This window comes from Geotrypetes seraphini, chromosome 1, assembly GCF_902459505.1.
Source record: "Geotrypetes seraphini chromosome 1, aGeoSer1.1, whole genome shotgun sequence".
NCBI classification, from domain to species: Eukaryota; Metazoa; Chordata; class Amphibia; order Gymnophiona; family Dermophiidae; genus Geotrypetes; species Geotrypetes seraphini.
In genome coordinates this window covers 445,344,927-445,361,926 of record NC_047084.1, presented here as the reverse complement: position 1 = coordinate 445,361,926, position 17,000 = coordinate 445,344,927, and the positions used below count along the sequence as shown (strand labels likewise).

General features: G+C 42.6%; 1 protein-coding gene across 1 annotated transcript in view; it reads left to right on the top strand.

Moving 5' to 3' along the window:
• Positions 1-17,000, top strand: part of BNC2 (basonuclin 2) — a 1,455,515-nt gene that overhangs the window by 97,279 nt on the left and 1,341,236 nt on the right. The gene's annotated exons all lie outside the window — the stretch shown is intronic.

The following is a 17,000-nucleotide window of genomic DNA, read 5'->3' as shown; positions in this document are numbered from 1 at the left end:
ACACATGTAAATGGCATTTTTAAACAGGGGCTGTCTAAACCATGGGCATGCTTTTCTATGAGTGTGGAGAGGGTGGGAAGGAGTGATTAGGGTAGGTCTACAGTTTCAACCATGGAATCCTCAGGAAAAGATAAGGACAGATTCACTTGGCGACTAAAAGTTAAAGAGTACAAAAGAATGATTAAAGAAAAGCGCTGTAAATATTATTCTCAATCAATTAACTCTCCTTCGCTGAATAGCAATGAACTCTTCAGAATTGTCAATTTGTTATTTGATATTGAGCTACATAAACGCTCTCTCACAGATCTCCCACCCTCTGCTTCAATCCTAGCCGACTACTTCGCTACAAAAATTCGTAAACTGAAAATGTCCCTTACAGCTACAAGCAAAGAAATATCTATCAATCTATCTGCCCTAGGAAATGAAGGCTCAACTGCAGACATGATCTGGAATCATTTCGAAAACCCAGATTGGAACCAATTCCTCAAGCTCTACTCTAAATATGCTAAATCCAACTGCCTACTAGATAACTGCCCACCAACTATCATGAAAACAGCCCCCCTCCCTTTTAAAGCTGAACTTTTCAACTGGGTTGCTCTTTATTTGTCCTCTGGCTACTTCCCATTGGAACTTGGTCACATTCTTATAACTCCTATTATCAAAAACTCCAAGGAGCCAGTCACTTCGGCTGCCAATTACAGACCCATTGCCAACATACCTCTTTTCCTTAAACTAATGGAAGGCCTAGTTAACCTCGATCTCATGAAATACTTAGAGAAGTGCAATATTCTACACGACTCTCAGTCAGGATTTTGCGCAAATTACAGTACGGAAACAGTCTTAGCTTCACTGACAGATTACCGCCTCCATCTGTTCTCCCTGGGAAAAAGTGCACTGGTACTTCAATTTGACTTGAGCAGTGCCTTTGACCTTGTCGACCATGACATTCTGCTCAGATGCCTTGATTCTATTGCCATTTCTGGACAGGTACTAACCTGGTTTACAGGCTTCTTAAAAAAACCGCACTTACCAGGTCCACAGCGACGGAACCTTTTCTCATTCCTGGTGTAATCCCTGCAGAGTTCCACAGGGCTCCCCTCTCTCTCCTTCTCTGTTCAATGTCTACATGGCACCATTGGGACATATATTATTTGATTTAAAATTGAAATCGTACATATATGCAGATGACATTACAATTATCATTCCCATAACCTCACTGACACAAGAGACAGAACAATTCACCTTATCTATTCTCACAAAGGTAGAACAATGGACTACACCAGGGGTGCCCAATAGGTCGATCGCGATCGACCGGTAGCTCGCCAAGGCAAAGTGAGTCGGTCATCCAGGACTCACTCTGCCTTGGCGATCTATCGGGCTGATCAGCCTTCCTCTCCCCGACGTCAATTCTGCCATCAGAGAGGAAGTTTGGCCAGCCAATTGCTGCCTGGCTGGGCAGAACTTCCTCTCCGACGGCAGAATTGACGTCGGGGAGAGGAATGCTGGTCGGCCCGAAGCAGGGAGAGCATGGGGCGGCGTCAGCGTCGGCTTTGGGGCCTGTTATCCATTGGTGGCATTTGGGTCCTGTTCCCCGATGGCAGCGGCAGTGGCAGTGGCTTGGGGAAAGGCAGGGAGAAAGAAAGAAAGGGGGCAGGCAGGGAAACAGAAGGAAAGAAGAGAAACAGAAAAAAAGAAAGGAGGCATGGAGAGAGAAAGAAAGAAAGGTCAGGGAGAGAGGAAGAAAAAGTTGGGGGAGGGAATGAGGTGTGGAGGAGAGGAAGCATACAGGCTGAAAGAAAGATTGGATGCACAGTCAGAAGAAGAAAGTGCAACCAGAGACTCATGAAATCACCAGACAAGGTAGGAAAAATGATTTTATTTTAAATTTAGTGATCAAAATGTGTCTGAATTTATATCTGCTGTCTATATTTTACAATATGGTCCCATTTTACTAAACCGCAATAGTGGTTTTTAGCGCAGGGAGCCTATGAGCGTCGAGAGCAGCGCTGGGCATTCAGCGCAGCTCCCTGCGCTAAAAACTGTTATTGTGGTTTAGTAAAAAGGGAGGGGGGATGGGTATTTGTCTATTTTTGTATGGTTGTTACTGAGGTGACAGTGCATAGAGTCATCTGCTTTGACCTCTTTGAAAAAACCCCGGAATAGGAATGATAATTAACAATTCTATGCGTACAGTGTGCGTTGTGTTTTTTTAATTTTATTGTTGGTAGATCATTTTGACTTGGTCATTTTAAAAGTAGCTCGCGAGTCAAAAAAGTGTGGGCACCCCTGGACTACACAATTCAAACTAAAACTAAACCCAGAAAAAACCAAGCTTTTCCTGGCGAGTCCCAACCACAAACTAACAAACACCTCCTTGAAATTAAATGGGTTAACTTACCCAGTCAACTCTACCATCAAAATCCTTGGAGTCATCCTAGACCAGTGATGGCTAACCTTTTTGAGCCCGAGTGCCCAAACTGCCGCACAAAACCAAAGAATTTCCTCAAAGTGCCAGCACGTCAATTAAACCTTAATATCAAGATTTTAGTATCTAAAAACTCTTTATAAAGTTGCCTGAACTATGTAACATCATTTTTAAAGGTTGGAATCTTTGTATTGTCAGAGAATCAATTTGATTCACAATCCTTTGGTTTTCATTTCAATTTATTGGCAATTTATAATGTTTTAATGATTTCATTCAATTTAATGAATTTAGGAAGAATTTGATTCAGTTACACAATATATTTTAAATGTATTATTCACATAACATGTCAAATGTATCCTGAGTAAAAAAAAAGATAAACTTCTTAAAACTGTTAACTGTGTCAAGACTCGGTGTGTATTCCCAAAGAGTCTATACATGTTTTTTTGTAAAATTTACAATCAAATTAGAAAATAGTTAAATCATTACATTTCTAATAATACGATGTAAAGAAAACAAAAGAGCTTTCAATTAAACCAACCGTTTTTATTGGAAATTCCAGATTGGAATACAACAGGGCCATGTAAAGTCCCTTTTTTAAATAACATCTTTAAATAATATTTAAATAACTTAGAAAGTGTCTTAACTGCAAACTGAAAACACTGTTTCATGTAAACATATGCATTGGGCATGCTCTGAAAAAAATTAATGTGATTTTTGTTGTTGCATGCATGCTGATAACTTGTCAATCCTTGGCTCATAGTGCGTTAATTTCACAGCAACACATGCAGCACTCATGTCATCCGTTAATCTGTTTCTAGCATCAGATTTTATATGATTCAAAGCCGAAAACAGCTGCTCACAAGCATAGGATGACCCAAACAAAGTAAGAAGAGCAATCCCAAGTGCTTTCATGGACTTAAAATTGTCTGGCAGAGAATTCCACGCTTTTAGGATTTCATTTTCAGAACTGCTAGCAGTGATTTCATTTGTCACCCTTTCACACTCAATATGTTCAAGAGCCGCACGCAGGTCATTGAATTTACTTTTCCAGATAGAGCTTTCTTGAAATTCCAGTAGCTCCATTTCCAAATTTTGAATATCCAACCACTGTAAGCAGGAAAGATCAAGATCTTCAAATGTGGACTTTTCTGGGGAAGTTATAAATGAAAGGGTTGTCTCCATCTTACGGAACTGAGAAAATCTTTTACCAAAATTCTCCTTTGCTTCGGCTACAATGGTGGAATATGCTTTGTGGATTTCCTGGTGTTTTTTATGACTGTCCACAAATGTTGTAGAATTATCCAAATGTATTTTTAGGTTGGGAAAATATTTTAGCTGTCCACTCTCAAGGTCTTTTTCAAAAACATGCAATTTTCTCTCAAAAGCTTTGATGTCACTAAACATGCTTTCTGCTGTTTTTCCCATGCCTTGTAATTTTTTGTTTAGTACATTAAAGTGGTTAGTAAAATCTGTAAAGAACATGAGGTTGGTAAGCCAGGCCATGTTGGTGAGTTGAGGATAGTCTTCCCCCTTTTCGTTCATAAATATCCTAACTTCTTCCAAGCAGGCCACAAATCTCTCTAACACTCGTCCTCTGCTCAGCCACTGGACATTATTGTACATCAGTAAAGTGTTATATTGTGCCTGAACCTCATCAAGAAGGGCTTGAAATTGTCGAAAATTAAGAGCACGTGCCATGATGAAGTTCACCATTTTTGTTACATCTTTGAGGACATCGTCAAGTTTTTTGCTGCTTTCTTTGGCACAGAGAGCCTCTTGATGTATTATGCAGTGAAATTGCTTCCTTAGCAAATAAATGAATGAATCCTGATGTTGACCCCACCATGCTAGGTGCTCCATCGCTAGTAACTGAAACCACTTTTTCTGGACTTATGTCTAGTGATGAAAAAGCCTCCATCACAGCATTGTGGATATCTATCCCTTGTGTTCTTCCAGGCAAAGACAGCAGTTTTACCAGCTCTTCTCTCGTGATGTCACCAGTAGCATAACGAAAAATGAGCGCTAGTCTTGCATGGTTAGTAATATCTGTACTTTCATCCAAGCACATAGAGTAGAAGGGTGCTTTTTGTAAGTCGCAAGTAAGCTGTTGACTAACATCAGCAGCCATTCGCAGAACCCTATCTTTTGCAGTATTTCTGCTTAGCGGCATCTCAGAGATGCGTTGCACAATTTTATCCTTGTTTTGGAAATCATGGAAGAGTGAATTACTCCCAGCCAAAATTGCCTTTTTGATAAAATCTCCATCAGAGAGGGGCTTACCATGTTTTGCCATGCACAGTGAAATTTGAAAGCTGGCAACTGTAAGATGATTAGTTTTTGAAAGATAGTTGCTAAAACTAAGAGACTGGGAGTGATATTTCTTTAATTTTCCTACAAGGAACTCTTTTCTTTGAGCTAAACCAAGTTCAGCAACACTGTTATGGTTGGTCTCAAAGTGACGTTTGACACTTGATGTGCGAGACACAACACTTTCATTACACATAATACACAATGCTTTTCCACTGCATTCAATCACTCCATATGTCTCTGTCCAGGCCTCTTGGAATGGTCTTCCACTATCTGTTTTTGCTTTTTTTGCTGTACTCATTTTCTTTGTTCAAGACTTCAAGTCTACAAAAAGATAAAATTTGTATAATAAAAAAAATCTAATGAAGTGCTGTATACAAATCCGTCCCCATAAAAAAATATGTGATTGGGGAATTTTACTAATTGTAGACATCCGTTTTGGTCAAAAAATATACTGTCCGGGTGAAAACCGGACTTGTGCAACCTGAGTGTATGGGAAAAGGACTTTTATTTTTCATTATTGGAGCCTTTGTTATTTTATTATGATGTTTACAAAAGCACTGTGAAGGGCCACATATACACTTTACTGTTTTTTGCTATATTGAGCTTTCCATAAGGTACAGCGCAGAGGATTAGTGTGTTGGTTGTTCACAGAGAGCCCAGCCCTCCTCTCAGCTTACTGAACTTCTCTATGCAATCATCATAAGCAGCTTTTTTATTTCCTCGAATTTAGCATGTCCCCCATGGAAGATACAGAGGTTTTTATAGAGGAGCACATTATTAGACACATTAACATCCCCCCATATCCTCACCTCTCTAGCATGGGAACACTAGGAACTGTTCCTGATTACAGATGTCACATGTGGAGTCACACTACAGCCTCACTGAGTTCCTGTGACAGACTCAGTGTGAAGCTTCTCTTCCTCCCCCCACTTCCCCCTCACACACTGCCTGGCTCATAGGATACTAAGGGGAAGACAGGCAGGCTAAACATCCACTCACAGGACTGCAGCCAGCACAGGAGGATGGGCTGCGGCCCACCGGGACAATGCCCGGTCCTCCCAATGGCCAGTCCGGCCCTGTTGCCAGGTGAGCTGCAAAGCAGACACCGGCACACTTGCCTCCCGCCGCGCCGCATATCTTAATTGCGGACTAGAGAGTTGCGCGGGGACAGAAATCCCACCCGTCCCCACCCGTCCACGCTAAAGTCTCACCCGTCCCCACCCGTCCCCGTGAGGAATCCCACCCGTCCCCACCCATCCCCGTGAGGAATCCCTCTGTCCCCACCCGTCCCCGCGAGGAATGTCCTCCGTCCCCGCCCGTCCCCGTGAGGAATCCCCTCCGTCCCCGCCTGTCCCTATAAACTTCAGAAATAGTTATTTCATTTAATTATGCTACTGAATTAAAGGCTCTGGTAGAAACCCATTTACAAATAAGCAAAAAGACTTTATTAATTTGGAAATATTAATTGGGAAGAATACACACTTTGTAAACGGGTTTCTACCAGAGCCTCTTTTGTTTATAAATTTTTATCAACACAACTAATATACTACTTTATCCTGAAGCAAAAAAAAAGAAAAAAAGAAATAGAATTCTTTTCCTACCTCTGTTGCCTGGTTTCTGCTTTCCTCATGTTCTCATTCAGTTCCTTCCATCCACTGTCTCTCTTCCTTCTGCGTCTTCCATTTGCTCTGTTACTGTGCCTCTCCCTTTCTCCCCCCTTCCAAATTGGTCTGGCACCCATCTTCTTCCCTCCGCTCCCCCCATAGTCTGGCATCTCTGTCTTCTTCCCTGCCAGCGTCCTCTCCCCACTCTCTCTTCCCCATTTCCTTTCAGCATCCTTCTCCCCCCCCATCTTCCCCATGTCCTGTCAGCGTCCTTCTCCCCCCTCTGTCTTCCCCATGGCCTTTCAGTGTCCTTCTCCAACCCCCCATCTTCCCCATGTCCCTTCAGCGTCCTTCTCCACCCCTTTGTCTTCCCCATGTGCTTTCAGTGTCCTTCTCCCCCCCCCGTCTTCCCCATGTCCTGTCAGCGTCCTTCTCCCCCTTCTGTTTTCCACAAATGCTTTCAGTGTCCTTCCCCCCCACCCCGTCTTCCCCATGGCCTTTCAGCGTCCTTCTCCCCCCCCCCCCCCGTCTTCCCCATGGCCTTTCAACGTCCTTCTCCACCCCTTTGTCTTCCCCAGTGCTTTCAACGTCCTTCTCCCCCCTCCTTCTCTCCCGCCCCGTGTGCAGCACAGCCGGCCAGGTCCCCTTACTTTTGTGGGGCTAACCCGACCGACCGACAACAGCCCCGGTCTGACAAACCTCCCTGCCCTTAACCGCGAATCTAAATTTCCTTCTTACAGCTGCTGTAAGAAGGTAATTTAGATTCGCGGTTAAGGGCAGGGAGGTTTGTCGGACCAGGGCTGTTGTCGGTCGGTCGGGTTAGCGCCACAAAAGTAAGGGGACCTGGCCGGCTATGCAGCACACGGGGCGGGGCGGGGCGGACCCCCCCCTCCCTTGGTAGCTACTCGAGCCACGAGGCTACTCCTCCTTACCTACCCTGCCTGCAGCACAGAGCCGAACGGAAGTCTTCCCGACGTCAGCGGTGACATCGGAGTGAGGGAGGGCTTTGTTTAAGACCTCCCTCCCCTCCGACGTCAGCGCTGACGTCGGGAAGACTTCCGTTCGGCTCTGTGCTGCAAGCAGAGCAGGTAGGGAGAAAAGCCGCGCGACGTAGTACATCCAGCCCCGCAGGAACCCCGCGACCCTCGGAGGCGTCCCCACGGCATCCCCGCGACCCTAGGGGGCGTCCCGTGCAGCTCTCTATTGCGGACCTTCCCGTGTGCCACAGCTGGCACGCGTGCCATAGGTTCGCCATCGCTGTCCTAGACCGATGCCTGACTTTTGAAGACCATACTAATGCTCAAGTTAAAAATTGCTTTGGCACCCCCTGGAAACTTCGTACCATCAAGCACTATTTCCTCTCTTTTCGATTGCTGGTTCAATCTCTAATCTTAAGCACCTTAGATTATTGCAATATCATATACTTGAGTTCCTTTAAGAAAACCATCAAACGACTGAGAATCATTCAAAATACTGCCGTCTGTCTCATCTATGGTCTCAAAAAATCCGATCATATAAGCCCGTATTACAGAAAACTACACTGGTTGCCGATGGAAGCAAGGGCCATCTTCATGTTTGCCTGCCTCTGCTTCAAAACCATAACTGGTTCATCCCCAATCTACCTGTCGCACCATTTTGAATTTCCAGGCACCACTTGCACACGTAATGCCTATCTGTTCGCCTTCCCCTCCCTGAAGGGCTGTACCTACAAGAGGTTCCTTGATAGATCATTGTCATTTCAAGCAGGCAAATGGAATAAATGTCTAACCACCCTCATTTCCAATTCACCCTTCTACCAATCCTTCAGGAAATCAATTAAAACCTATCTCTTTGATAAATTTCTCTGACTCCTTCCTGATTTGTAATATCTCTGAAACATTTCCGGATATACCTAACTACTCTCGGCTTACCAATGTAATTTGAAAGTTTTTTTCTTCTGTAACATCGCTGTCTGTGTACAGTCTCTTCCTCTGTAAACCGCTCTAAACTGCTTGTGGTATTGCAGTATACAAAAATAAAGTTATTATTATTATTATTATTATTATAATCCATGTCAATCATATAAAAGAAATCGGCCTTTATACTTACCCCAAGACATGCATAAGTATCTCCATAAAATGGCAGTTCTAAAGATAAAGGTTTGGTCACCCTGATGGCGCTCCTTCAACCTTGATCCTCCTGATGTCCGCAGAATACATCCAACCCTGTCCCTCACCCCTCTGACAGCCAATTTCTCTTCCCAAAGCCTCTGATCCCTTAACTCCCCCAAAAGCTAGGTTTAAGAAAGATTTGGACAAGTTTCTGAAGGAAAATTCCAGTCTGCTATTGAGACAGACATGGGGGATGCCACTGTTTGCCCTGGATCAGTAGCATGGATGGTGTGCTTTGAGTGGAAGCTGAAAATTTATGCTTTGTCCTACTTGTCTCCGTTCCCTCTCCCCACCGAACAAGAATTGCATCTCCCCTTTGCCCACCTGTAGATGCCTCCTTCAGGTCTCTCTTACAATCTCTGGTGGTCTAGGACAGGAATGATCCCCAATTGCTCCTGCCCATGCTTTGTTTTCTCTCAAAAAGGCTGGCATGAACTCTAGAGGCAATCTTGTGTGACTAAGAGGTCATAGCCACTGGTGTAGTAAGGGGGAATGAGAGGGGCAGAGTGCCCTGGGCACTGCCTTGGTGGGGGTGCTAGCACCTCTCCTTTTCCCTTTTCCCTCTCCCCAAGCACCCTTCCCACCCTGTACCTCTTCAAATCTTTGCCAGCCACAAACAGCATCTCTTACCCGCTGCTCGCGCTGGCCACATCCCTCACCCTGATGTTACTTCCTGTTTGTGGAGATCAGGAAGTGATGTCAGAGGGAAGGATGATGCCAACACAAGCAGCAAGTAAGAGATGCAAAGGGGAGGATTGGGAGGATGAGGGGAAAGATGCATGGGGGGGGGTACATGTCATGGTGATGCCAAGGGGAACAGGGGGCACACAGTGCAGCTATAATGAGCATCTCTGCCATAGGTGCTTGTGTCCCTCACTATAACCACTGGTCTCAGCAGCCATTATGAGAGTAGAGCTGACATGGGCAAGAGCAACTGGAGATTACTCTGCCCTGACTCCACCACTATACCACCAGGAATTGTAAGGTAGTCTGGGGGGACTACTGTTTGCATTCTTTTTTTGTGTGTGTAATGTGATTGCATGTAATAAAGAAAATGATCTGAATGTTGCCAACAATGGAAAAACTGAGAGGACTGGAGGGAAACTTATTCAAAACAAAAAACAAACAAACACCCCAGTATCACAAACACCACACCAAAAGCCAGAAGGAGTAATTCTTACAGGGAAAGAAAAGCCTCAGACATGCGTGGATGTGTACCCACACCCTACCTCCCAAGCATCACAGGCACAAATCTTATGCAAAAATTAATTAAAAGCTGTCAGGTGAGAGCAAAACATGCAGAGCCAAAACAACTGAATGCCGTGGAAGAACCACTAGCAGGAAAAAGGCCGACGATCTCACCTGCCAGCTTCTGGCTTTTGGTGTGGTGTTTGTGATACTGGGGTGTTTGTTTTTTTTGTTTTGAATAAAATCTTGCATAGTAGTTTATATGTTAAATAGAGTCAGTGGCATAGTAAGGGTGGGCAGACTGCCACGGGCACCATCTTGATGTGGGCGCTGCACCTCTCCTCCTCCTCTCTACCTCCTGGTCATGGGACCAGGATGGGCAGCAGGTTGGATATGCTGCCTACACCGGAAAAGTTAAAGAGGTACAAGGGATGGGGAAGGAGTGCCTCCTCCCCGGGCACCTCCCACCCTCACTACACACTGGACAGGGTGTTCCAAATAAATGATTTTGATACAAAAGTTTAACAGGAATTTAAGTCTGTAAATTTGGGATGATATGCTTCTTAGGAATTAGCCTTTCTGTGGAGATATGGCATTAGCTGTCACTAAAATGTAGCACTAAGTCGGCTATTGTAAAAGCATTGTGGCTTCTAGTTTCAGTTTTCTTTAGCCGAGGTTCATGTATGTGGAGGCTATTTTTCTTGAGGTAATATTATTTAAATTATTATACACTGTATATTTTGGCTTGGATACTATTTGGGTGATTCTAAAGAATTTCCAGGCAATCGGGTATGATGAAGATGCAGCACTTTAACCAAACTTGTGGCTTACAGAAGAAGAATTTGCAGTGATTGTTTTCAGGCACATGAACCTCTCCCTATGCACCCTAGCATCCTTCTAGCTTTCGCTATCACCTTTTTAACCTGTTTGACCACCTTAAGATCATCACATAGAAAAAACAAAAGGAATTGACCCCAAAATATCCACAAAGAAGAAAATCCAGAGAAAACCAAAAAAACTCTGTGGAGTGACGATGTTCCCAAATGGACTTTATTTGAAAGAATCAAAGTTCCAAAGGTACACTAAAATCATCCACATAAAACAATTCCATCCACATAAAAGTAAATCATCCACATAAGAGCTTAAAGGACCTAGTCCGCCAGGGATACAGGACCCAACACGGTCCGCGTTTCGACAAAAAGTCTTCTTCAGGGGTCCCTGGGGGTCCTATAAAGGTGTGTACGTGGGAAACAATTGTGTGGTGAACCGGAAGTGAGACACTGCTTGCATTTGCAATGGAAAAGGCTCTTATGTGGATGATTTACTTTTATGTGGATGGAATTGTTTTATGTGGATGATTTTAGTGTACCTTTGGAACTTTGATTCTTTCAAATAAAGTCCATTTGGGAACATCGTCACTCCACAGAGTTTTTTTGGTTTTCTCTGGATCATCACATACAACCACACCCAAGTCCCGCTCTTCTGTTGTGCACATAAGTTCTTCACCCCCTAAACTGTACATTTCCCTCGGGTTTTTGTAGTTCATCCCTTTCCCTTTTGTTTCTCGTTCGTCTGTTTTTGTCTAAGTGTTTTGGTTTTGTTGATTATTTTAAATTTGTAATTCCTTGTTTTTAATATTATTGTATATCACCTAGAATTTTGATAGGCGATTAATCAAATTTTTAATAAAACCTTGAAACCTTGAACTTTGCATTTGTTAGCATTAAATTTTAGCTGCCAAATTTCAGACCATTCTTCAAGCTTTGCCAGGTCTTTCTTCATATTATTCATACCATCCTGGATGTCTACTCTATTGCAGATTTTGGTATCATCCACAAAGAGACAAATCTTACCCGAAAGCTCTTCAGCAATATCGTTTATAAAAAAATGTTAAAAAGAACAGGCTCAAGAACAGAACCTTGAGGCACACCACTGGTAACATCCCTTTCCTCAGAGCGATCTCCATTGATCACTACCCTCTGTTGCCTTTTATTCAACCAGTTCTTGACCCAGCCTGTCACTTTGGGACCCATCCCGAGGGCACTCAGTTTATTTATTAGACTCGGGAACCTATGTAAAAAAAAAAACCCCTATATAGCATGAAACAAATAAGACTAATCAGATCCTTCTTCCATGATCATCACTATGCCAAATGGCACATATGTTTGTGCTATCCTAACTAGACTACTGTAACTCTCTCTATGCTGGCATTAACTGTATCCTCAGGGCCAAACTACAACTGATATAAAATAAAGCAATCAGACTAATATTAAAACTGAAAAAATATGATTCCATCTTACCTTACTACAGAAGACTACACTGACAACCTATTAACTCTTGTATCACTTTCAAACTATCATGTGTTATGTTCCACATCCTACTGTATATACAAACTTCGCAGAGCCACTTATAAACCTTTTCATCAACTCCTGGTCAATATCAGCCAGAAAACTTAAAACATTTCAATTGATCCTTCCCTCTCCCAAAGGTGTTGAAATGAAAAAGCATATCCTCTACTAACTATATGTAGTTGTCTGCCTTCTTGTTGCCAAGAAAGTTTTTCACAAGAACAAATGAAGATGAGGCTCCGACGCTGCTCATAGGAATTCCTATGAGTGTCGGAGCATTTAGTGCTTTGGGTCATGGTAGAAACCTCTACTGCAGCTTAGTATAAGGGGTAGGTGGGGGGGTGGGGGGGAAGTGACTTATCCAAGATCACAAAGAACGGCAGTGGAATTTGAAGTGGAATCCCCTCTTTGTTAGTTTGGTGCTCTACTCACTTGGCTACTGCACCATTCCATGCCAAAGATGCTTCATTTAATAATGCAATTTTCTTTTGTGTCAGACTATAAAACAATTCAAAAATGAAGTATGCAATTGAATAAATACTGGGCCAATATTCAGCATGGTTTAAGTGAACAGGAAAGGGTCCTTTATGACCAACCAAGCTGAGCAAATCCCTACATGGCACGAAGATGGAAAAAAATAAGCATTGAGGGCTTAAACTCTAAACAGTAGTGAAATGACTTTTTACTCCTGTAAAAAGATATGGGGGAATAACCTGCACAGAGAACAATTAAAAACCCTCAATTGAGGCATGGAAGTGGGGGGTAACATAAAGGTATTGGCAGTTACAACTCTGACCGCCTTACTGGTCAGCCTGGAATGCCATTCCAGTCTATATCTGTCATCATCTACTATGATCAGCAGTAACATTCATTTGTTTATGAGGCCTCAATGTTCTAAACCTACCGTCCATTTGATTGACCCTAAACCAGTTCTAACCAGTTTAGCATCAAAGTATTTTATCTATCGATGCACTTAATGGCTCACCGTGGTCTTTTTCATGCTTCCTAGCATCTTCCAACTCTGCTATGTAAGCGTAGCAGAATGGGGGTCATTAATCCGAGTGAAGCTCTGACTTCACCTGTTGATGCACAAAATGAAGCGCCAACTTTTAACGCTCCAAAATTATCAGCTGGTCTGGGGGTGCCGGTAATGTTAAAAACACAGCTCAGGCGCGTGTGCTGAAGGCATGTTTGAGCTGTTTGCATGAAGGGAGCACTTGTCCCGCCGAAGCAATGTAAAAAAAAAAATGTTATTCACATTTGCCCCTCCCTTTCCCTCCCCTTTGACGTGTGCCTATGATGTGCTCCTATAAGGCATGCCTATGTTTCATGCGCACATTCATGCCTCTTTCCGTTGACTATTCTGTGCATGTGTCATTTGCTTTCTCCAACGACTGATCGGATAGGATTTCTGCCGGCCTTCGCGAATGCCCCAGGTACATTAGATAGATTATGAGCCCACCAGGACAGACAGGAAAAAATGCTTGGGTACCTGAATAATCTCATGTAAACCGTTCTGAGCTCTCCTGGGAGAACGGTATAGGAAATGGAATAAATAAATTTGCATGCGAGGTTCTTTCGATTGTCATTTTTCAAATCGGACAATTTATTACCATTACAATGAATGTAAGGGTTTTACCGTCGATTTTAGAGCATCTGGGCCTGACTGTCTGATGTTCAAATCACATCTTTCCTAAGTGAGAATCAGGACAGGAGCAGTATTGTATTAAATTACATTCTGTTCTATCTACTTGTCTCTGTACTGTATCTTTTCTTTATTCATGCCACATTTCTTTCTCTTACACTGAAGATAACGATGATCCCTGCTTTGAGTTACTCACTGGGAATCACTTTATGAGTGGAGGACACAAGATCCATCTTGTACATATCCTTCTCAGTGGCTAAGTATTCCAGAGAGGTAGCACCACAAATTGACATGCTGAAACCACTCAAATACCACAACTGTGATTCTTACCCTAGTTCCAGGCATGGTACAAAAAGGTAGTCTAAGACAAAAGGTACCAGTATAGGTTTCTGATTTTGTGCCGTTGATTTGGTACATTAGACTTTACAAGCAAAGCTAGGGCCTTCACTAGACAGACAGACACAGCATTTGGAAATGTATTTTCTATCTGATACCAGCTGATTTACCTTATATTGGTCAGGAAAGACAAAATATAATGGAAAAGAGCCAAACAAAGTCAGTTAAACTTTTTAAAACATTTATTTTAGATCATTTTTTATTGCAAATCATTGGGATAATACAATGTTCTTTATTATAGAGATAGAAATGAACATATACATATTTTTCCAATACCAGTTCGAGCACACTACATAAAGTTGGTCATGAGAAAAGCGTAATAACAGCTATCTTAAGTGACTGTCCTTGATCTGTACTGTCAAAAAGTGAATATGTGTATTTCTTGGAGATAAAGCAAGAAATAGAGATGGAGAACATATGTTTCTCAGAGTATATTTGTTTCTCAGAGAGAAAATGTGCCTGTGTGTGTTTCTTGGAGGGAGAAAATGTGTGTATGAATTTGTGTCTATACACTTGTGTTTCTTATAGAGAGAGAGGGAGTGTGTATGTCTCAGAGAGAGATTGAATGCCAATTTGAAGCCTCTAGCATAGACAAGGCTGGATATTTCAGGCTGAAAAGTAGCCAATGACCTTCTTCTGGAAGGAAATATATCCTTTGCTAAGTCTGACTGCATTTATTTGGATTTTATCTCAATGTACTAAGAACAAACCAATATAGATAGTAACATAGTAAATGGCAGCAGATAAAGACCTGAACGGTCTATCCAAGTCTGTCCTATAATTACATGCATTACAATTTCATGATTAAATTAAAAGTGTCTTCTTTCTTTGTTATTTCTGGGCCATAGACCTTAGAAGTCCGCCTGGTACTGACTTTAGGTTCCAACTACTGGGGTTGCCGTCAAAACTCACTTCATCCTATCTAAACCATCTCATCATTTGTGGGATTCAGACCATGAAAGTCTGCCTAGCACCATCCTCATGTTCCTAATTGCTGGGGCTCCCGTTGAAGCCCTCCCAAGCCCATCCTAAACCGATTTGCCATATACTGGACGCAGATTGTACAAGTCTGCCCAGCATCAGCCTCAGTTCTTCAGTTTATACCATTCATATTCTAATTAGATATCCTCTATGTTCATCCCAAGCTTTTTTGAATTCTCTCACTGTATTCCTCTCCACTAGCTTCCTTGGGAGGGCATTCCAAGCAGCCACCACCCTCTCCGTGAAAAAGAATTTCCTTACGTTACTCCTAGGTCTACTACCCTACAACCTCAATTGATACCCTCTAATTTTACTAATTTCCCTTTTCTGAAAAGATTTCAAGTATTTAAATGTCTGTATCATATCACTCCTGTCTCTCCACGCCTCTACAGTATACATATTCAGGTCTTCCAGTCCCTTTTTCTATGTCTTTTGGCTCAGTCCCCGTACCATTTTCATTGCCTTCCTCTTGACCTTTTGCTCTGCAGGTTATCCCTCTCTATCCCTGAAGCAGCCTTCTGGCAAAACGATTTTGGCCATCATCAGAGGGGGCGGGGACTTTTGCCCAAAGATGCCCGAAGAAGCCAAAGATAAGTTCTTTGTGCAACTAACAACATTTAATGTTTTTCTAACTTTGCTAAACTGCAAATAAAGGCTCAATGTCCACAGGTTGGATGTGACATACATCTCCAGCGCCTAGAGCCTATATTTCTGCCTTACTAGTAGTCTTACTTATAGTCCCACCAACCCCAGGGACCACTATTCATATATAGAGATCCATATAATCAGGACTACTCAAATCAAGTCACTTCACAACCAATCAAGATGACCTTTATTCTATGCAATCACTGTGGTGCTTTAATTCCAAGACATACTATTTGGAGGCTTAAGGCTTGCCCCATCTGTCTTCAACTTGCCAGTATTAAGGAGGAGCTCTGCAAACTTAAACAGGAATTGAATACAATTAAAGCAGCTTCCATCACTCCACAAAATCATACCAACTTACCACCTCTACCTCAAAGAATAAAACAGCCCAGGAATAAATGGGTCACAGTAGGCTCAGGAAGACTGCGACATGTAACACAGAAACATCCACCTTCACTAATATTACCTCTACAGAATTCCTTCGCTCCACTAGTGCACTGCGATACTCAGGAAAACAGAAGGGAGGTGGGACTGGAACCAATGAAGGTAACTCAAGAGAACAAGCGCACCCTAAGTACAAATAAAAAAGCCAAAAACAGAAAACTATTACTGTTGGGGGATTCCATCATCAGAGGCATTAACCTTGGAACACAGGGCGAGGAGACCAAAATAGTGAAATGTCTTCCAGGATCCTCAGCTACCAGGAGTTCCAGGCAAATACTGACTATAATTAAGGAAGAAACTAAGGATTTTAACACTGATGTTGTTATCCATCTGGGAACAAATGACCTGGCCAACAACTCCACACTTGCAGCACAGAAAGCTTTTCGGGAGCTTGGTGAGGGCGTGAAACCTTTTGTAAAGACTTTAGCTTTTTCTGAAATACTGCCTGCATATGGAAAAGGAGAGCAAAGAGTGAAAAACACAGAGGACTTTAATAGATGGCTCAGAGCCTGGTGTCATCAAGAAGGCTTCAGGTACATAGGAGGATGGGGAAATACATGGAAGGACAAGAAGCTATATTGCACCGATGGGCTACATATTACTACAGCAGGAAAAAGAAACCTTGCAGAGAAATTTAGACAATATTTTTCTAGGCATTTAAACTAGAAGGTGGGGGTGGTGTATGTACGAAGGACAATTATAGAGACCACCCCTGGCAAAAGAAAAGATTTGATAGTAGTAAAGGCTGCAACATAAGCAATATCAGCAACTCATTTCTTAGTATTGCAACGGAAAGTGAAACGACACAAAAATCCATACGAAAAAGGAGATTATCGCTGAAGAATAGCTGGAAAGCGATGACCA